At 40.7% G+C, this 17,884-nt stretch overlaps 1 protein-coding gene across 5 annotated transcripts in view; it reads right to left on the bottom strand.

Annotated features, from left to right (window-relative positions):
• Nucleotides 1-16,406, bottom strand: part of SYK (spleen associated tyrosine kinase) — a 50,658-nt gene extending 34,252 nt beyond the window's left edge. For 4 of the 5 annotated variants that reach the window (XM_062017729.1, XM_062017733.1, XM_062017734.1 and 1 more), the window contains exon 1: nt 16,159-16,406. The gene's annotated coding sequence lies outside the window, so the exon portion shown is untranslated. The other variant, XM_062017731.1, reaches the window with a different exon arrangement.
• Nucleotides 16,407-17,884: the final 1,478 nt, after the last annotated feature.

Below are 17,884 nucleotides of genomic sequence, written 5' to 3'. Positions count from 1 at the left end.
AATGCTCAAAACCACTAGAAAATGCTGAGCTATGTGCTGCTGCTCCAGCAGTGTTATTGTTACCAAACTATTAGATTTTGAAACAGTTTAAGTATAATTACAAGAGGTGTAGTCATACTTTTGGGGTCACCTGCAGACAGACAGCAGTAAGGCTGAAGCTGGAATCTGCCCTGTCAGAACTGAGAAAAAGTGTGTTCGCAGAGGTTCCTCATCTCATCACTGACTGTGTGGGACTGGAACTGGCCATTGTTACTTTTTGCTGGAGCTTGAATTTTAGTGACTCTGAACTGTCTGACCTGCTAACACATCACGGTATTGGCCTGGACTCTTACTATCCACTGGCTGCAGTTCTATACACAGGTTTTCAATCTCTTTTAAAGCCCATTATGATACATTTTATGCTAGAATGAAATGATCTGCTATCCTATTCAGGTTCAATTCTGCAAGTGAACAGGTCTTTACATATTCCTTTCTAGTATGTGAATTGTGGATATTATGTCCAGATTGAACAGTTAGCTTTGTTAACACAGTTAAAAGTTTGTGGACTTGAGTCACAACTTCACTCAACTAAAACAAGGCAGTCAAAAATGCCATCATTATACACACATATAGCACTGCTGAAACAAAATACTCAAATTTAACTCCTCCTAAAGACCTTCCTTTTAAGGGCTGTTTGCTTCTTATTGAGCAACCCAGGTTTCTTGGGTTCTTTTAGTTACATTTAAACATGGCAAAGAACAGAAAGATTTTTTTTTTAAAAGGGTTAAATTAAAATTCCCCAAAGATACTTGCTGCTGCAGAAGATATTGAGATGAATTCTGTATAGTTACGTAAAGACATAGACTAGGTTCTGTCTTCCTTTTCCTTCTCTGAAGTAAAAACAAATTACCTAATCCCGAAAAAGTATCAGCCATGCTGGCAAATATGGAAAGCATAGCTAGTGACACAGCACCACGTCAACACAGAGGTACAGACATTGGGCAAATGGTTCAACAGTTTTTCACTGATCACTTATCCTGTTGAATGGACCCCAATTTTAGAAGCTGACACGGTCAAGAAGCTTGTAAAAAAGTGAGAGAAAAAAAAAAGTGCTGTTTTTTTTCCTTTCAATACTCTTCATCCTTAACTCCAATTAATGAACCTCATACGAAGCTCTCCTTGGAACAGCAAATTGCTCTGCAAACAAGACCTGGCTTCCAATAAATTCAAGCCTACAGCCTCCAAGCAATAAGCCAGGATCGTCCAATTAGATTCATACGTGCTTTGTCTTCCAAAACTCTCACAAACACCAATTAAAGTACTTTCAGCTTCCTTCTCATACATTAACTATAAGATAGCAGGGAAAGACTTGCATCAGGTTTGCATTTACTGTTTGCAGGCCTAGAAAAATGGGCACATGTTGAGCTTATGCTTTCATGCAACAGAAGTACCTGAGTTGGCTTGCTTTCCTCTGGGCACATTGGTTTATTCTCATAAATGATTGCCCAGACTATCAATGAGACTCTCTCCTCAGAGAAATTAAGCCAAAAGGAAAAAAAAACTATCAGGGAGAGCATAACAGAATGGTGACTGAATGAGCTACTTTCTTTACAAAATGAGGCAAAATAGTTTAAATGTGATTTAAGGGTTCACAGAAAATTCATAATTTTCTCCAGCTCAAGAAATACCACAAAAGACTCTGGCTTATGAGGCCAGCAGCACAGATGGACAGATATAAACATTTTGAAGAAATGGTAGATGCGGTGAAGTCTTAAATGGTAAAAAGTAGGTGTCTGTGATAGGCCTGCACTTAGATTTCCTGGACATTATGACACAGGTTATCAGCTGATATGAGCATTACACTCCAGAGTCTCCAGTTTGTGAAAAGACTTCATTTCAGCACAGATAATGACTTGGCTGAAGCAACTTGCACAGTTGCAGGACAAAGTTTCCTACGATACCCCTGAATTGACCAGAGTGTGTGTTCAAGTCATCAATCTCTAGTAGACTTCAGTCACAACATAACATTAAAATACATCTCCTCTTTAAGGTGCTGGATGCTCTAAGTACACCATAAAGACTTATAATTGTGAGAAGACGACTATGGACAATAATGCACTTTTGGCATAACAGAACCCTGTATAAGGAAATTAAAGTTGTCCTGAAAGAAGTCTGAGCAACACATTCAAAGAAATATCAGTAAAAAGGGCTGTTTCAGGTGTAAGATTGGTTTCTCTGATTTTAATTATCATACGTGCAAATTGACTTCGGAAATGACAACAACAAATAAATGTAAGTCTGTCACTCCAGGTCCTATGTGCTTTTCACTTGGGCCAAAATGTGAATGAAAAAGCAGCACATTTAAGTTTAGCTATGCTCCAGGTTAGAGTTAGTCACATCTCATTGTAATGAGAACATTGCAAATGCCACATCTGTGATCCTTCATTTGGCTGCTTTAGGCACCTATCTGATGGTACCCTTGAGGACAGAAACTCTCTGAGACACGCTGCATGTCCATTTTCGAGACCCAGAGTACAGGCAAATGTTCTATTGTCCTAAAAATAACCAGTAAGAGGCTTTTATTTTATGATGATCTTGAGATACAGCCTTCACTTCAAAACTGCTCTCAGTTTCACTGGCATTTGTTGAAGACTCATTTAGAATTTGAATTTAAGCAGCTCAGAAAGTCCATGAGCTCATAGGCAGGTGACTTAGTTCTTCCATTCCCTACAACAATTAAACCAAAACCATACAGCCTTCCACAGACAGCAAGTATTTATGTATAAAACTAAACAGGTAACAAATAAAGATAAAACTTCAAGTTGTAGCTTGAATATTATCACTTCTCACAAAAAGGCAAGGCTATAGCCCATCAGTTACTTCCTTAATGAAAATATATGACATTACATATTATATATAAAATTACATATACTGCTCCAGTGAAATATCAGTTAAAAGTTTGTAACTAAATTATGAAAAAAAAAAAAAAAAAAAAAAAATCAAGGTCATATTTTGGGAGGAATACTAGAAAATTCCACTGTCAATGCTTTCTCCTCCTCTAAATTCCTCCAAAGGACAAATAACGCTACGGTTGTCAGGTCAGCACAGCTACAACGTGAGGCTGTGAGATGAAGTCCCCAAGGAACTGAACATGAGGCTTTACCCCTGAGAGGACTGAAGGAAGTGTAGCTGGTAACTCAAGAGACACGCTTGGGTGTTAACACTAAAAGAGGGTCTAAAGTTCAACTCTCTCTATAGAAACAAAATTTGACTTTTAAGGAAGCTACAAACACAAGCAAATACCATGAAAGAAAATATTATGCAAATACATAGGAAAATTAGTACTCACTTCCCCTCAAGAAGCTTCCTCATCAGTGTTGCAGGCAGTGGGTATTACTGACATAACACAAGAATTTGGTATCTCACACTTCATGCATAGAGAGAAAAGGAACTTTCTTACTAAATAGAGGAGCAAAACTCAGGAAAACTCACCTGGAAAACATTAAACTTATGCTGACCATATAGCTACCCTTAGCTTGCTTCTCTTTCATCTCTTATATTTAGACAAGATTTAAGGTAGAATAATTGTTTTATTGAATGGTTTGCACAGCAGCGAACATAGTGTTATTGAGGTATTGATCTCCACTCTAACATAAAAAATTATAAACACAAGTATGAATCTTTCTACAAAAACCAAATAGGAATGTGGAAGGAAACTTCAGGACAGATGATTAGTGTACTCATCCAACTATTTAGTGAGTAAAAGGACTGAGGTGTAACAAAAGATCAAAAGCCATGTAGTGGTGAAGCAGTGCTCTGAAACACCTGTGAGCAATGTATGAAACTGAGGAGCAAAGTTTAGGCAATCATCTTTTGAATGCAAGACACATAAGAAAGGCCCACTAGACAGCAGAGAATGACAAAAATATGCTGACTGAAACAATTTGTTCTGGCACAGGATGCTATTTTAAGCACTAACTTTAACTTCAGCAGTTCATACACAGAAGAATACATAATTCTAATAGAATAGTGTGAATATGCATTTATTTCCCCAAAATTCTTGTTTAATTAAGATTCTTGGAATCAAGATGTGTGACTCTGTGAACAGCACTATAATTTTTCATTTTAAGATTCATTTCTACATTTCCATCTTAATGCACCTAAAAGGTGATAGGAATTAAGCACGCCTAGGATTTGAAATTTATATTTTATGGTGACTTCAGATGGTATATTAAATATTTTGGTACTTTCAGAGTTTAGTATAATCTTAATGATATACTCCAAGCTGATGTAAAGTCTGACATAACTACCACCAAGGTATTATAAATCTACTGTTCCTGCCTCACATTTAAAACAGATCTTACATTTTAGATAGCATTTTAACAATATTAATAGATTTAAATAATTGTTCTGTTCCCATTTCTTCGCTGTTAAAATCACCTTCTAGCTTGTCTAGGCAGCTGAATGGTGGTCTTAATTTGATTCGATTACCTTTAAATGTCTTCTTTACCTTCCTGCATAAACGTGAAGATTTAATTTCTTTCCAGACCTTAGGAGAGGAATTTTTATGAGAAAATTATGCAGAAACAAAGGAAGAACACAGTAAATGTTCAAAAGTAAGTCATTACAGAAGGCAATGAAGCTGAATACCATTCTCTCAAGCCATTCAAACAGCCTGAAGTTTGATCAGGACACTAGGACAATCCTTCTGCCCTACTGAAAATATAATAAAGAAATTCACTGGTAAAACTGATAATTTTACAACTTTTGTAGACAGTGACATCTTTGAAAAACGTCCCATTCATCACTCTGTTTCCCACAGTGTTCCAGTGAAGACAGTGGCTGGTCTTCGCTTGGATGGGCATACGCTTTCCCAGGTGAAAAACTGATTTCACAGTCAGGTCCAAAGAGTCTTGGTCAGTGGAGCTAAATCCAGTTGGCGGCCAGTCATGGGTGGTGTCCCCCAGGGTTCAGTACTAGGGTCACTCCTGTTTAATATCTTTATTAATGATTTGAAGGAGGAGATACAGTGCAGACTAATTAAGTTTGCAGATGACACCAAGCTAGGTAGAAGTGTCAATCTGCTTGAGCATTGTGAAGCTTTACAGAGAGATCCAGATAGGCTGGATGGCTGGGCCAAGGCCAACGCTGTGAGTTTCAATAAGGCCAAGAGCTGGGTCCTGCACTTGTGCCACAACAACCCCCAGCAGCGCTACAGGCTTGGAGAGAAGTGGTTGGAAAGCTGCCAGGCAGAGAGAGACCTGGCAGAAGCTGAACATGAGCCAATAGAGTGTCCAGGTGGCCAAGAAGGCCAGTGGCATCCTGGCCTGGATCAGGAACAGTGTTGTCAGCAGGAGGAGGTAGGTGACCATTTCCCCGTACTTGGCTTTGGTGAGGCTGCACCTTGAATACTGTGTCCAGTTTTGGGCCCCTCTCTGCAAGAAGCACATTGAGGTGTTGCAGTGGATACACAGGTGGGCTATCAAGCTAGTAAAGGATTTGAAGCATGTCTCTTATGAGGAATGTCTGAGGGATCTGAGGCTGTTTAGCCTGGAGAAAACAAGACCTTATCACTCTCTCCAACTACCTGAAAGGAAGCTGTAGAGAAGGTTGGCCCGTTCTCCCTAGTAACAAGCAACAAAACAGGAGGAAATAGCCTCAAATTGCATCAGGAAGGTTCAGGCTGGATATGAGGAGAAATTTCTTCACTGAAAGGGTTGTCAGGCATTGGAATAAGCTGCCCAGGGAGATCAGGGAGTCATTGTCCCTGGAAGAGTTTAAAAGACAGTTGGATGTTGCACTTAGGGAAATGGTTTAGTGGTTGATAGGGCTGGGACAAAGGCTGGACTTGATCTTAAAGTTCTCTTCCAATTGAAACTATTCTGTTCTACTCTGAAAAAGATGCATGTAGCACTGTGTTAAAGGGAAAAGTGACATACATGGGATCACCAACATGTTTCTTCCGATATGCTGAACTTCCTCAGGGAAAGGTCCTGGCTGCATAATGATGCCAAAGGTGCTATGTCTCAGTCTCCATCCACTGCATCCCTAACCAGCTAACAGCCTACAGCAACCTTTCCATCACTCGTGCTTGGGCCACCTTCTCCATATGTTCTCTCCAATATCTCTTACCAGACATTTTCCTCATGCAATCAAATGCCTGTCTCTGACCTCTGCATCCTTTTACTGACTACCTAAGCAATATGTTGGACTGCTTTTTTCCCAGCATTCCAGATGCTTAAAATATGTCTTCTTTCATCTCCAAAGGCTCTACTCCTGTTCCTCAACAGTATGACGGATACACAAAGCATTATTTTTAATGAAATTTCACTTTACAATTTCTTCAACATTGGTGTCTCTCCTCAGTACTTTTATCAGACATACCTGCCTTTGGTGCCAAGTTTTATGTTTTACTTTGTAGCAGTCCAATTTAAGAAGCATTTTCTTTCAGATATTTCTGCTGACTTGTGATTTTGTAGGATAACTATAGTGCTTCTGCTAAGGTTTTTAAACACCGAGTTGCATTCAACAGAACTGTATCTTAATGAATGAGCCCTGGCACAGGCTGCTCAGGGAGGCTGTGGAATCTCCTCTGGAGATTTTCAAAACAATTCTGGACACACTCCTGTGTGACCTGATCTAGGTGGATCTGCTTGAGCAGGGATGTTGGACTAGATGACCTCTAGAGGTCCATTCTAACCCCTACGACTCTGTCATTCTGTGAAATAGGGAATGTGGTAGCTTTGGGCTGGGAAGTTTCACAGTCTAGACCTAGTAACACCATCAGCAACTTATGGGCTGTCAAACCTGTGGCAGGTTCTCTGTGCATTCTCATGACAAAGATAGTAGCCTTGCTAGAACCTTTCTCAGCTTAAAAGAAAACAATATTTGCCCTTGTTCATGTAAGTCTTCAGCATTTTGGACACATTAGAGCAAAGAATTGCCGGCTGAGAAAGTGGATCAGTGCTTCGCCTGCTCTGTTTACGGAAAACATAATTTTCTCCCCTCTCATATCAAAGAGCTATTCATTCCAAGAACTGAAAAACCCCCATAAACACATCCAAAATTATTATAAGCTTAAAAAAAAAAATGATTTTTTGGAGCATTTTTTTTCTTGGCTTTGCTTTCTGGAGTAATTTTTATCTATACTGAAGACTGTCAGACAGATGTTTCTCTTCACTGAAACATGTCAGAAATGCCCTAATTTATTCTAAAGTGCATCTGACATTCTGGTATCATCAGTCTAGTCCAAGCACTCTAGCTGTTGAAATATTTCCTGAGGAAATACTACTTGATTTGGCAACATTGTTGGTGCCCTATTATAAGGCAAATAGATGCTTAGAAAAAGCACCACGGCGCTTGTATATTATTAAGGAGTTTCCTTTAATAAGCTCCGTACTGAGGTCATGGATGGGCACTGATCACTAAAAAACTACTCTTCACTGATGCTAGGAACCTATTGTCTCTCTCCCTTTAGAGAGAGACTTTGAGAGATCATCTAGTCCAACTCCCCTGCAGAAGCAGGTTCACCTAGATCAGGTCACATAGGAACATGTCCAGGTGGGCCTTGAAAACCTCCAAGGAAGGAGATTCCACAACCCCTCTAGGCAGCCTGTGTCAGGGCTCCCTCACCCTCACGGTAAAATACTTTTTTATTATATTTAAATGGAACCTTTTGTGTTCCAGCTTCATCCATTATCCCTTGTCCTGTTGCTAGCTACTACCGGAAAAAGGGATGTTCCATCCTCCTGACATCCAGCATTTAGATATTTGTAAATGTTAATAAATCTCCCCTCAGTCTCCTCTTTTATAGATTGACCAGCCTCAGTTTCCACAGCCCTTCCTCATGTGACAGATGTTTCAGTCCCCTGATCATCTTGGTGGCCCTGTGTTTCACTCTCTCCAGAAGTTCTGTGCCCCTCTTGAACTGAGAAGCCCAGAACTGGACACAGGACTCCAGATGAAGCCTTACCAGGGCAGAGTAGAGGAGGAGAAGAATCTCCCTTTACGTGCTGGCCACACTCTTCTTGATGCATCCCAGGATGCCACTGGCCTTCTTGGCCACAGGGCATATTGCCGGCTCTCTCGTCTTTGGTAACCTTCCACATGTCATGTTTTCTTCTGAAAAAGTTTTTATGCTGTTATCTTTTAAAAAGCTTAGAATGCTACTCGAAAAACACAGGCAAGCAAAAACCCAGGCCCTTATGAATCAGAATTATTCTCTGGCAGTAGTAACCTTACAATTTTCACACATACTTAAGAAAAACGGGTAAAAAAAATTTGGGTTTTTTTTCTCCCTTCTGAAAAGGAAAGAAAACCCCAAAACACTGCCACAAAAACATCAACACTTCCTCTCACATCTTTGCCATTCTCTACTTGCCATTTTCTTGCCTCCTTTTCCAGAAAACTCTTATACTGCCATAAATGAAACTATTGCCTCTGGCTAAAGATGTCTCTCGTCAAAGCAAGCATTTCTGCCTCAAAACATATAGCGTCATTGTGTGGAACTCGGCTTCCTTTCGGGCAAAGTACTTTACTGTGATTAGTACCCATTAAACCACCATATAAGAAGTGTAACCATTGGGGACAAGCTAACATCCAAATGAAAGCATTCAGGATGCTCTAGGCAGACCTTTTCCTAGTCTCTCCCTTTTCCTGCTGTGACAAGGTGTGAACAAAACTCTTTGGCCACAGACAGACCTTCACCAACACCGGCTGTGGTCTCTGCAGTGACTACTTAGGCCCACAGGGATAACAGTTTTTTCCCAATGCTGACAAAATAAGCCTGTTAGGGAGTAGATAGAAAAGATTTTCTCAGAGAGCCCCAAACTACCTCTATAACTTCAGGAACTACTGACCTGATTTTCATAATATGTAAAGTTCCTCCCTATTTTTTTCTTTTCTATTTTTTTTCCCCTCCCAAGCTTAGCACCTTCCAGAAATACAGTAACAAGTAGAACTCCTCCACAGAGGCCACAGTGGCTGTACAGAGTGAGCTGTGAAATAAACTCATAAAAGTCAGGGGAAATGTAAAGCGTGAAACAAAAACATTATCAGGCTATGGATGTGCAAGGAGAAGGAACTGCCTACTTGAAGGCCTGGGTATTTTCAGGTTCAAAGATATAATGACACTAAGTACGTTAGCATAGGCTGTTTCTAGGTGGAATACACTCCGATTTTCACAGAAGGCTTTTTACAGAGATAACTATGACAAAACTGTTATGGACACTGATAGCACAAGACACATTAAGCTATCACTAAACTTTCACAAAAAATTACTCCAAAATATTTTTTTCCTAGTTTCATTACTGTCTTTCCCCCCCCGCCCTACAATTCAGAAAGAAGTTGACTGAAGAAGCAAGAATGTTGTACCAATAATGTTGCACCAAAACACTCTCATTTTCCAAGAAGGCAAAACCTGGAATACTTGCCGTTTCCAAACACACACAAAACAAGAAAGTAGCCCTGAGCACAGAGCTGGTGATTTAGTGGATTTTTATTCACATGAGAACTCAAAACAGAAACATCAAGACTCACATGTGGATATATGCACAATCCATAACTTTAGGTTTCATTCCTTATGATACTTTTAGCAAAATCTCTGGTAAACAAGGTGTCTCAGAACTAAAGCATCATCAGTTCTACAAGGAGGTCACTATTATCAAACAGAAGATGGAAGAAAAGTTATAACACCATCTTGAAAAGATATTCCAGCAGAAATTTAATATTATTACAGAAATTTTACAGTCTGACAGTCATCATGGGACTAAAACAAAATGCCACGTTTCATTCAAAATTTTGGATAAATATCACTCTGGTTTTACTAGCTGGCAGAACCAAAAGATACATTTGCTTTTTGGTTCCAGTTAAGTATCTTCATTTAACTGTTTTTTTATTAGTTGTTGCAGGCTGACATTTCCAAAGCTATAATGAGTAAGAAGTCCCCTTCTTTTTGCAGCTTTGTCCGTCTCTACTTAGGTTCTGGTCCAGTCTGGAGGCTAACAATGTTGATAACAGTCTCATTTTCTCATCTACCAATACTAGCAGGCACATATTGTTAAGCCATGAACATTTAGATCTCATCATACTTCACTCACTTCTCTGCAATGTATTGCTTTGTCTCTAGGTTCGCTAAAACCTGCTGCTGAATTGGTGCCTCTTGATTGGCCTCATCAAGAGTTGGAGTGGCAAAAGTAGGCAGGTGCCGCTTTCAAACCAAGGTTATCTATCATCTGAAACACTGTGCAGTATCCTGCTGTATACAGAGAAATTATTGCAGGAACAAAAAAATAACTTGCTGGGAGTGTGAACACTCCCAGAACAGGCATACTTCTACAAAACTGGTCAAGGCTTCTCAGTGCCACTTTCTAGAGCCTATAAAACTGTGCCATGTTGCTTTAAAAAGCTCCTGGCAAGAGAGTATAGCAAGGTTAATGCTCGGCTATAGAGGCACTGTAACTGACAATGCCATACCTCTTGCTGGCAATTACAGTTAGAAGGAGTTCACACCCATAGAGGCATGGATGAAAGGACAAAATTTATTAACTTATTTTTTTGAAGGGAAGATGTGATACTAGCTCACAATTAGACTGGCAGTGTTAAGGATCAGTATCTTAAGATCTATGTAGCAGTTTTCTAATTAGGAGGCAGATCAAAGGAAGGTTTGTCCCCAAAAATAGCATCCTCTAGCAATGGAGGTAGCTCTTTCTGACTAGTCTGTCTTCTGACACTTCATCCTTTTGTCAGGACATGTACATCAGAAAGGCAGATTGCATGGCTAAAAAGCTCCTCATACAACCAATTATCACAGCAGTGAATCAGTGTTCCAGAAAAGAGCAAGTCTGCGCTCCCTTCTGATAACACCTTATATCCTCAGAAGGAGCTGCACAGCTAAAAGCCTGCTTCTCATTTTTATAAAGAGTGGATCGGTCTCTTAGCAGGCAGGAATCCCTTTTAGCTAGCGAATGATCAGTTGGACTAATGGCAAGCTCATCTCTCACATAAAACAAGAGAATCTCACAGAAATGCCACACAGAGAGAGGCATGAGCCTTCTCCCCTCCTGCAAAGGAAGCCCATTTGTAACACCTGGACCAGCAAAATACTCTTGACAAGGCCCATTTAACACTCTGGGCAGAGAGAGGCTGCACCTGGTCTCTATGTGTTCTGGGCCAATAAGCAGTATTTCCCTAGCTCTTGCATGACAAACTGCCAGGCTGGAAACAAATAGCTCATAGTCAGACTTCTTTTCTCATGTTGTGTCATTCTCTGCACAGTATCAGTGGTTACAATGCTAAATGGTTCACTGGTCACCGCTGCTACAGATAGCTGCTGCATTAGGATACCAAAAAGGTGCCTTCATTTGATGAAGCTTTTACTTTGGGAGTCAGAGACAACTGGACTTCTCACTAACAAAGTTACTCCCTCAATAGAACACTGCTTCCAAGCAAGCACAGCTTTGCATTCTTTGCAGAAAGCAGGCTCCAGTGGGTTTTAACTCACCCTTCTGTTACTGTATTTTTTCCTGCACTTTTGTGCATAGGACTACCTGCAGACAAGATCTTTGTTACATGCACTGGATGAAGACTGTCACATAACTGTTCAGCTCACCTGGGGCAGCATGGGATTTCTTAATACCTGCATGTGATAACCAAGGATATTCCTCAAAGTCTCCCTTGATGCCTGCTTTGATTCTGGAATGTCCTGTCTGGAACTGTTCAGAGCAGCACTCCTCCTTTTGATACTAATTTTAAATAAATCATCATTCTCAGAAATTTGCAAGATGGTCTTTTGATTCAAAAGATAGCTAATCCTATTATCTGATTTATAAAAATAATCCTTACTTAAACATTCTGCTTGCTTTACTAACTCTGGAGTAAAATACTGTGGAATTCATATGTATTCTTTGTAATGCAGCCATAAATTCTAACACTTCATGTCAAAGATGACTACACTAATGCTGCTTCCCGTACTTAATATTCCCGGCCAGATATTGGAGATTTTCACCTTTCCAAAATCTTAGGTTTCCTTTTTTGCATAGAGTGAATTTATTTTCATGACTCAAGTTATCTAAATTTGGCGCAGTTTCCCAAAGCAGGAACTTCTCTGTAAACAACTGCCTAGTGCTCTTACTTTTTTCTATGTTCTCTCCCAACAAAATGCCAAAGATAATTTTTCAGTTTTTCTGTACCATAATTTCAAACAGATTTTTGTGACAACAAAGTTGTCTTTATAGCAGATTCTTAACCTCTGTTTTCAGTTTAGATTAAGAAATCAGCTTTTCAGGCAGCTCCACAAAAATAAACTAATTTCTAAAGAACATTAAGACATGATTTTAAACAATTCCTTTAAAAATGGTACAATTTTGAAATCATCACTAGACTTTTTTAAAGCAGAACTATACACTTCATGGTCAGCTTTGGCATACACTTTAGCTTTAGTACTCAAAAGATACACTGGCTTTAGCATGTTCTAGAGGCTCTAGTCTCACAAGTTCTGTGTTTTCTTCCTTTTCTCACTTCATTATTTCACCTAACAGGAGAAAAAACATAAGAGAAAGACAAGCAAAGAGGGTAGGTGTAGGCTGTGGCTGATGTATTTGGTTTGTACTTGACCTTTGCCCATTTTACTTATTTTACTGAATGCGTTGCTTAAGATAAGGAATTTTGAGTATACATTTTTTTAAACCCTGTATTCTTTTTACTTCATAATATTAAAATATTCAGGCAATTGTATGCCTACTTCCTTGGTACATATTCTATACTCTTAACACTTTTTGAAGAAAGGAGAAGTTGTTGGACATTTTGTCTATTCAGGATGTCTTTTCAGAGAACATTGTCCAAAGCAAACTAGGAAAAAGCTGGGAAAATGACAGCATCGTTCTAGCTGGTCAAACTAATACTTTCCAACATCAGTTACAAACTGAGTGATAGTGAAACTGCACAAAACGTCTGTATCATACTCTTGTATGCTGTTAATTTAAGTTGTATTACTTGTTATTTTTTTTATTAGTTGCTCTGTTACCTGGTACAAAGGGAAGGCTTGCCACATTTTGCATATACTGAAGTCTCCTTAGAACATTAGGATCCCTACGAGTCTCAAAAATATTTCCCCTGTGTTGTTCCTTTTTACAAGCACCACATTTAAAGAAGTGGCCATTTAGGCATCATATGTACAGGAACAGGAAATTATAACCTAATTTTAACTTTGGAATGCTAAGACATAAGATAACATTTTACTACTTTGAGGCAGGTGATATTTTGTGTCAAAGGTTACGAATATTTATGAAATATCCTTTCCAACAGTAAATCCTGGAACTGTTTCTTTTGATGCAGGAGCATACAGGCTCCTTCATACTTCTTGCACTTGTAATGCTGACGTTTTCCCATCACCCCAACAAACAATGTAGAAGTCAGCGGTAAAAGGTTTTCTTCTGCTTAATTGCATGCCTTCACATTACTTTGTGTAATGAAATTAAAAGCTAGACAACATCCATTTACCCAACCCTGCTGATGAAGCCTTTGATTAAAGGACAAAAATACAAATAGTAACCAACAACTCTATGATCAAATTTGCTATACCTGAAATAAACATTAATAGATATGTACTTACTACCCTCTATTGCATACAAGAACAGGGAATGATGCTGCAAGGCCCAGGGCTTCTTTTTCTCACTAGAGTGATTAAAAGCTTAAATAAAATAGCAGAAATTAATAGTGTTTCTCTGTAAAAGTGGTGAAAATATTAGGACTGCTTCCCTGCAAAGGTACTTCTAGAAATGCTAGCTGAGACCTAAAACGACCTACCATCACCTCAAGACTGTATTCCTTTGTCAAATGCAAGCAAAACTACTGTTAAACTGGATTATTAAGCTGCTTCCCTGTAATATTTTTCTTAAAATAGAAATTAAGAAGAGGATCCTGTAAATCCTTGCATGGTGATAAATTTTCATTCTTATTGACTGAACCTTAGTACTCACACTGTCAAGTGTACGCAAGATAAACTCCAGCTTTTAAAAAAGCACTTTGAATGGTACAAATACTTTTGTACCAGTGGAGTAACTGACTTAAGCCTGTGCTTACCTTTAAGTGAAACAGAAGAAATTTTAAATATCATTTGAACATTTTTTCTGTACCTGTTAACATTCAAAGATAAGTGCTGTATTCCTTGTAACTGTCATATAAAACCAGACAAGCCACCATTTTAAGCAGTGTTACTCTGCAATAACATACATTCTGGTGCGGCCTGTCTAATGTGTACACAATAGATCTCAAGGCATTGATCCAAAAGCCTATAAAGCTGCAAAAAAGATGACACTACCTAGTATCTTCAGTGGATTCAGATGCAAACACAATGTCTTACAGTCACAATATTCAAATCAACTGTGACAAGAGACTCATTGCTTTCTGCTAAATAGCACACACTGGAAAAGCATTGGGAAGGAAAATTGAAGCATAATTTGCAAAAAACTAATTCTGATTTTAAGAGCAAGACCTCTGAACACAATATACACTTCAGAAGTGAATTCTCCCACTTCCAATGCCTCTAGTATAACACACAAAAGAAAGCACGGGAGACTATGGAAATGCCTCTACATATTTCTTTTTATCCAGACACCAGTATCTTCCAAGGTGCTTAAATCCATCTTATAATTTTACTATCAGTCTTCTAAATTCTTATTTTGTGCTCAACATAACCCACTAGCTGCTTCTGAAAACAAATGTCAGGTTTTGTCTTCCTACAACTTGAGATCAAACTCTGCTCATGTACCAGAATCACAACGCTGTGCAAATGGTGGAGCTGCACAGTTCACCTTCGCTTTGACAACAGTGTATTTTTAACAGAAGCAAAACCAGAACACTTCAACCATATTTCTCTTGGGAAATTGCAGTTACTTCAAGTGAATGTGAACACTGAAGCAATCACTTTACTTCTTTTAGTCATTTCTGAGCCTACTAATTCCAAACTCTTTATTTCAAATTGTTTTGTCTTCGCCACACTATAATCTTCCTTCCCCACAGGATAACTGTCAGTATAGAACGAACATTCAAACTTCCTTATTTGTATGTTTATCGCTCAGTGCTCAACAGTGGGGGTGAAACAAACAAAAATGTCACAGTTCCTCTAAGCCTCCTGCCTCAATGTACTCTACACCACTTCAGTTTATGGCCTCCAAGCCTGTAAAATACACAGGTTTTGCAGGCTGATAATTCTAGCTCAGTACCGGATGCCTGTGCCCATGGATTAGGCTGCAGATTCAACTCAGGGGTTCAGGAGCAACAAACTCCTGTGGATTAAAAGAGCAGAAAGAAGCCTAAAAGGGAAAACAAACAAACAAACAAACCAAACCTTTAAAGAAAAATCATTTTGGTCAGTTAACTCCCTTAAAAGGAATAATTTTCGTTTTAAATATAAATATTTTACAATATATCATGTAATTGGACAGACAGGGACTTGTCACTCTTCTACTGGATTTAGTGTCATCTGACAAAAGTATGGCTTACCTATGTCCAAAACATCACTGCAAACTCATCTAGTCAACTAAAACACAAAGTTTATGCAGTGCAGTGCAAAAGAAGAAAACTGAATCATGCTGGGGCACGATTGTAGCATCAGGCTCGTAGCGTTCAACTACTTTCAGCACTTCTAGTAACCCACTACAGTTGTTTTCTTGGAAACAAAATAGGGAAGTTTGATAGAAGGAAACACGTTTTGAAAAACCGTTTGTCAGGCATCAAATTATGCACCATTTGAACAGAAGCACTAGTTTTGTCTACACTTTGTTTATAACCTACCACCTCAATACCGCATTACGAGATAATGATTTAATTTTTTTTGTTTTTAATTTTGTCCTCGATTTAAGCTTCTCAAATACTGGGCTAGTGTATTTATTTCAGAAACTGTAGTACAGGCGGCTTTCACGCCGGAGCGCTTCCGCCGGCCGCTCCCCGCGGCTGGAGTCCCGCCGCTTCGCCACCGCGCCCACCTCCCAGCACCACGTCTAGCTTCCCACCACCGCCGCCCTCCCGCGGACCCCACGGGGACCGGCAGCAATACCGCTGGCCCTACCAAGCCCTGTGGCCCCGGCGCTGGCCCCGGCACGGCGGTCGCGAGGAAGAGGCGGAGAGGGCGGACAGCCGCCGGCGGGGCCCCGATGCGGGCAGCCCAGCACCGCTACTCACCGCACCCTGTCGCTCACGCCGCCGCCGGCCGTCTGGGATGCAGACCTCAGGCGGGCGGCTGCGGCCAGCCCAGCCGAGCCGAGCCAAAGCGAACCGTGCCGCGTCGCGTTACGCCCGGGAGCGGGGCTGGACACTCGCTCAGCGCCACGGGTGCCGCCGCTTCCTCGTTTTCTCTCGCAGCTGCGGCCACTTCCTCAACGGGGCGTCGGCGCCCGCTCCCTCCGCCTCAGCGGGCGCAGCCGCCCTGCCTCGGCCCCCATTTTCGGGCTCCCGGCGCCGGCGGCGCGGGGCGGAAGGGCGCGGATCCTGTTGCTTCCCGGCAGCTCCAGTGTCGCGCGTCCGTCTCCTCCGGACCCCGTGGCATGGGGCTGCTCGGGACCCCACGATTTGGGTCCCAGTGGCAGCTGGCTTTGTACGACGGCCGTGTCGCCGATTCACACCACACTTGGGACGTAGGGTCAAGTGTATCGAGCACTGGCTTCTCTCACGGAGAAAACGAACATACACGCTTTGGGTGAATATTGAAGTTCAGTGTCTTTCGGTATATATGTGTGCAGTGGTGAGAAAGTGGCTCTTGTAGGGTTTCCTTGTGGAGCAACACAGAGGCCTACCATAGTATGGTATCTCCTCTTCCCCATATTTCAATCAAATACTTTTGTAGCAACTGCAGGTGTGGAGGATACTGTGATGTTCCCAGACCCTGAACTGGAGGAAGGTCCCTCTTTAAGGCCCCCGCAGTGGCCCCTGTGACAGGGACTTAAGTCCCACTGCAAGCAACCCCACACAGTCAAAAAGTGTCACCTACCCCTTGCCAGGGGCTGTCAGGGAGGAACTTCTCTTGCTGTGGGTCATACAGGGCTGATGAGTGGCATGAGAGGCCCTGTCTGAGGCCTGAGTGGGCAGGTCTCCTTCAGCTGTGACTGTGCTGCATGACACGACATCGTGTCCCATGATGGGCAGTGCTAGTGGAAGATAAAATTCTGCTTCCTTCTTCCCCATAATAAATCAGTGTTCATGGTAATGTGGGATACAGGCATTACTTTCAATGGCAAAACACTGGCTGTTTTCCCTCTGTAAGATGGGCCATGCTCTCTGTATTGTTAATATAGCTGCTGAAGTACAAAACTAATATTTCACACCAGTTAAAAAGGTCTCTGATTTCAGTGGAACTTTTAGTAACTACACTAGTGACAATGCGTTTCGTATTAGCATGGTCTACATGTTAGAAAAAGCGAGCTTAGATGTTCTGATGGCCTAGTTATTTTCCTATCAACATCCAAGTGTGAACAGACCATAATACGCGGGAAATACCTTTTAGAAAATTACTACTGGAATATTAAGTGTTGAGCAACTGGCTGCTTGGGTGCTTGTCTGCTGGCCTGGATCAGCCCATAACAACAGTAGAGGGGAAATCCAGTAAGGGAAGGAAATAGTCTTTTATGCTGTCCACACTTTTTCTTTGATTTCATGTGAGATTTTTATTGTGTTATGGCCCTATACTGTACAGATTTTTGGTAAGGGATCCACAACAGTGGAATATATTGTTTAATGCGTTACATATAATGTTACTTATATCTTAATGTGCATGTTATCCTTCTGAAGCTTTTCTGTGATGTGATGTGATGTGCATTGGAAGCCAGTAATTGGAATAGCAAAATAATTCCCTTTTTTTGTCTGGCAAAATTTGTTCAGAGTGTTTCTGGGGTCTCTGGAAAGAGTTGGTACA

The sequence above is a fragment of the Colius striatus genome, chromosome Z, assembly GCF_028858725.1.
Source record: "Colius striatus isolate bColStr4 chromosome Z, bColStr4.1.hap1, whole genome shotgun sequence".
Lineage (NCBI taxonomy): Eukaryota > Metazoa > Chordata > Aves > Coliiformes > Coliidae > Colius > Colius striatus.
This window is presented reverse-complemented; position numbering and strand designations above follow the sequence as displayed.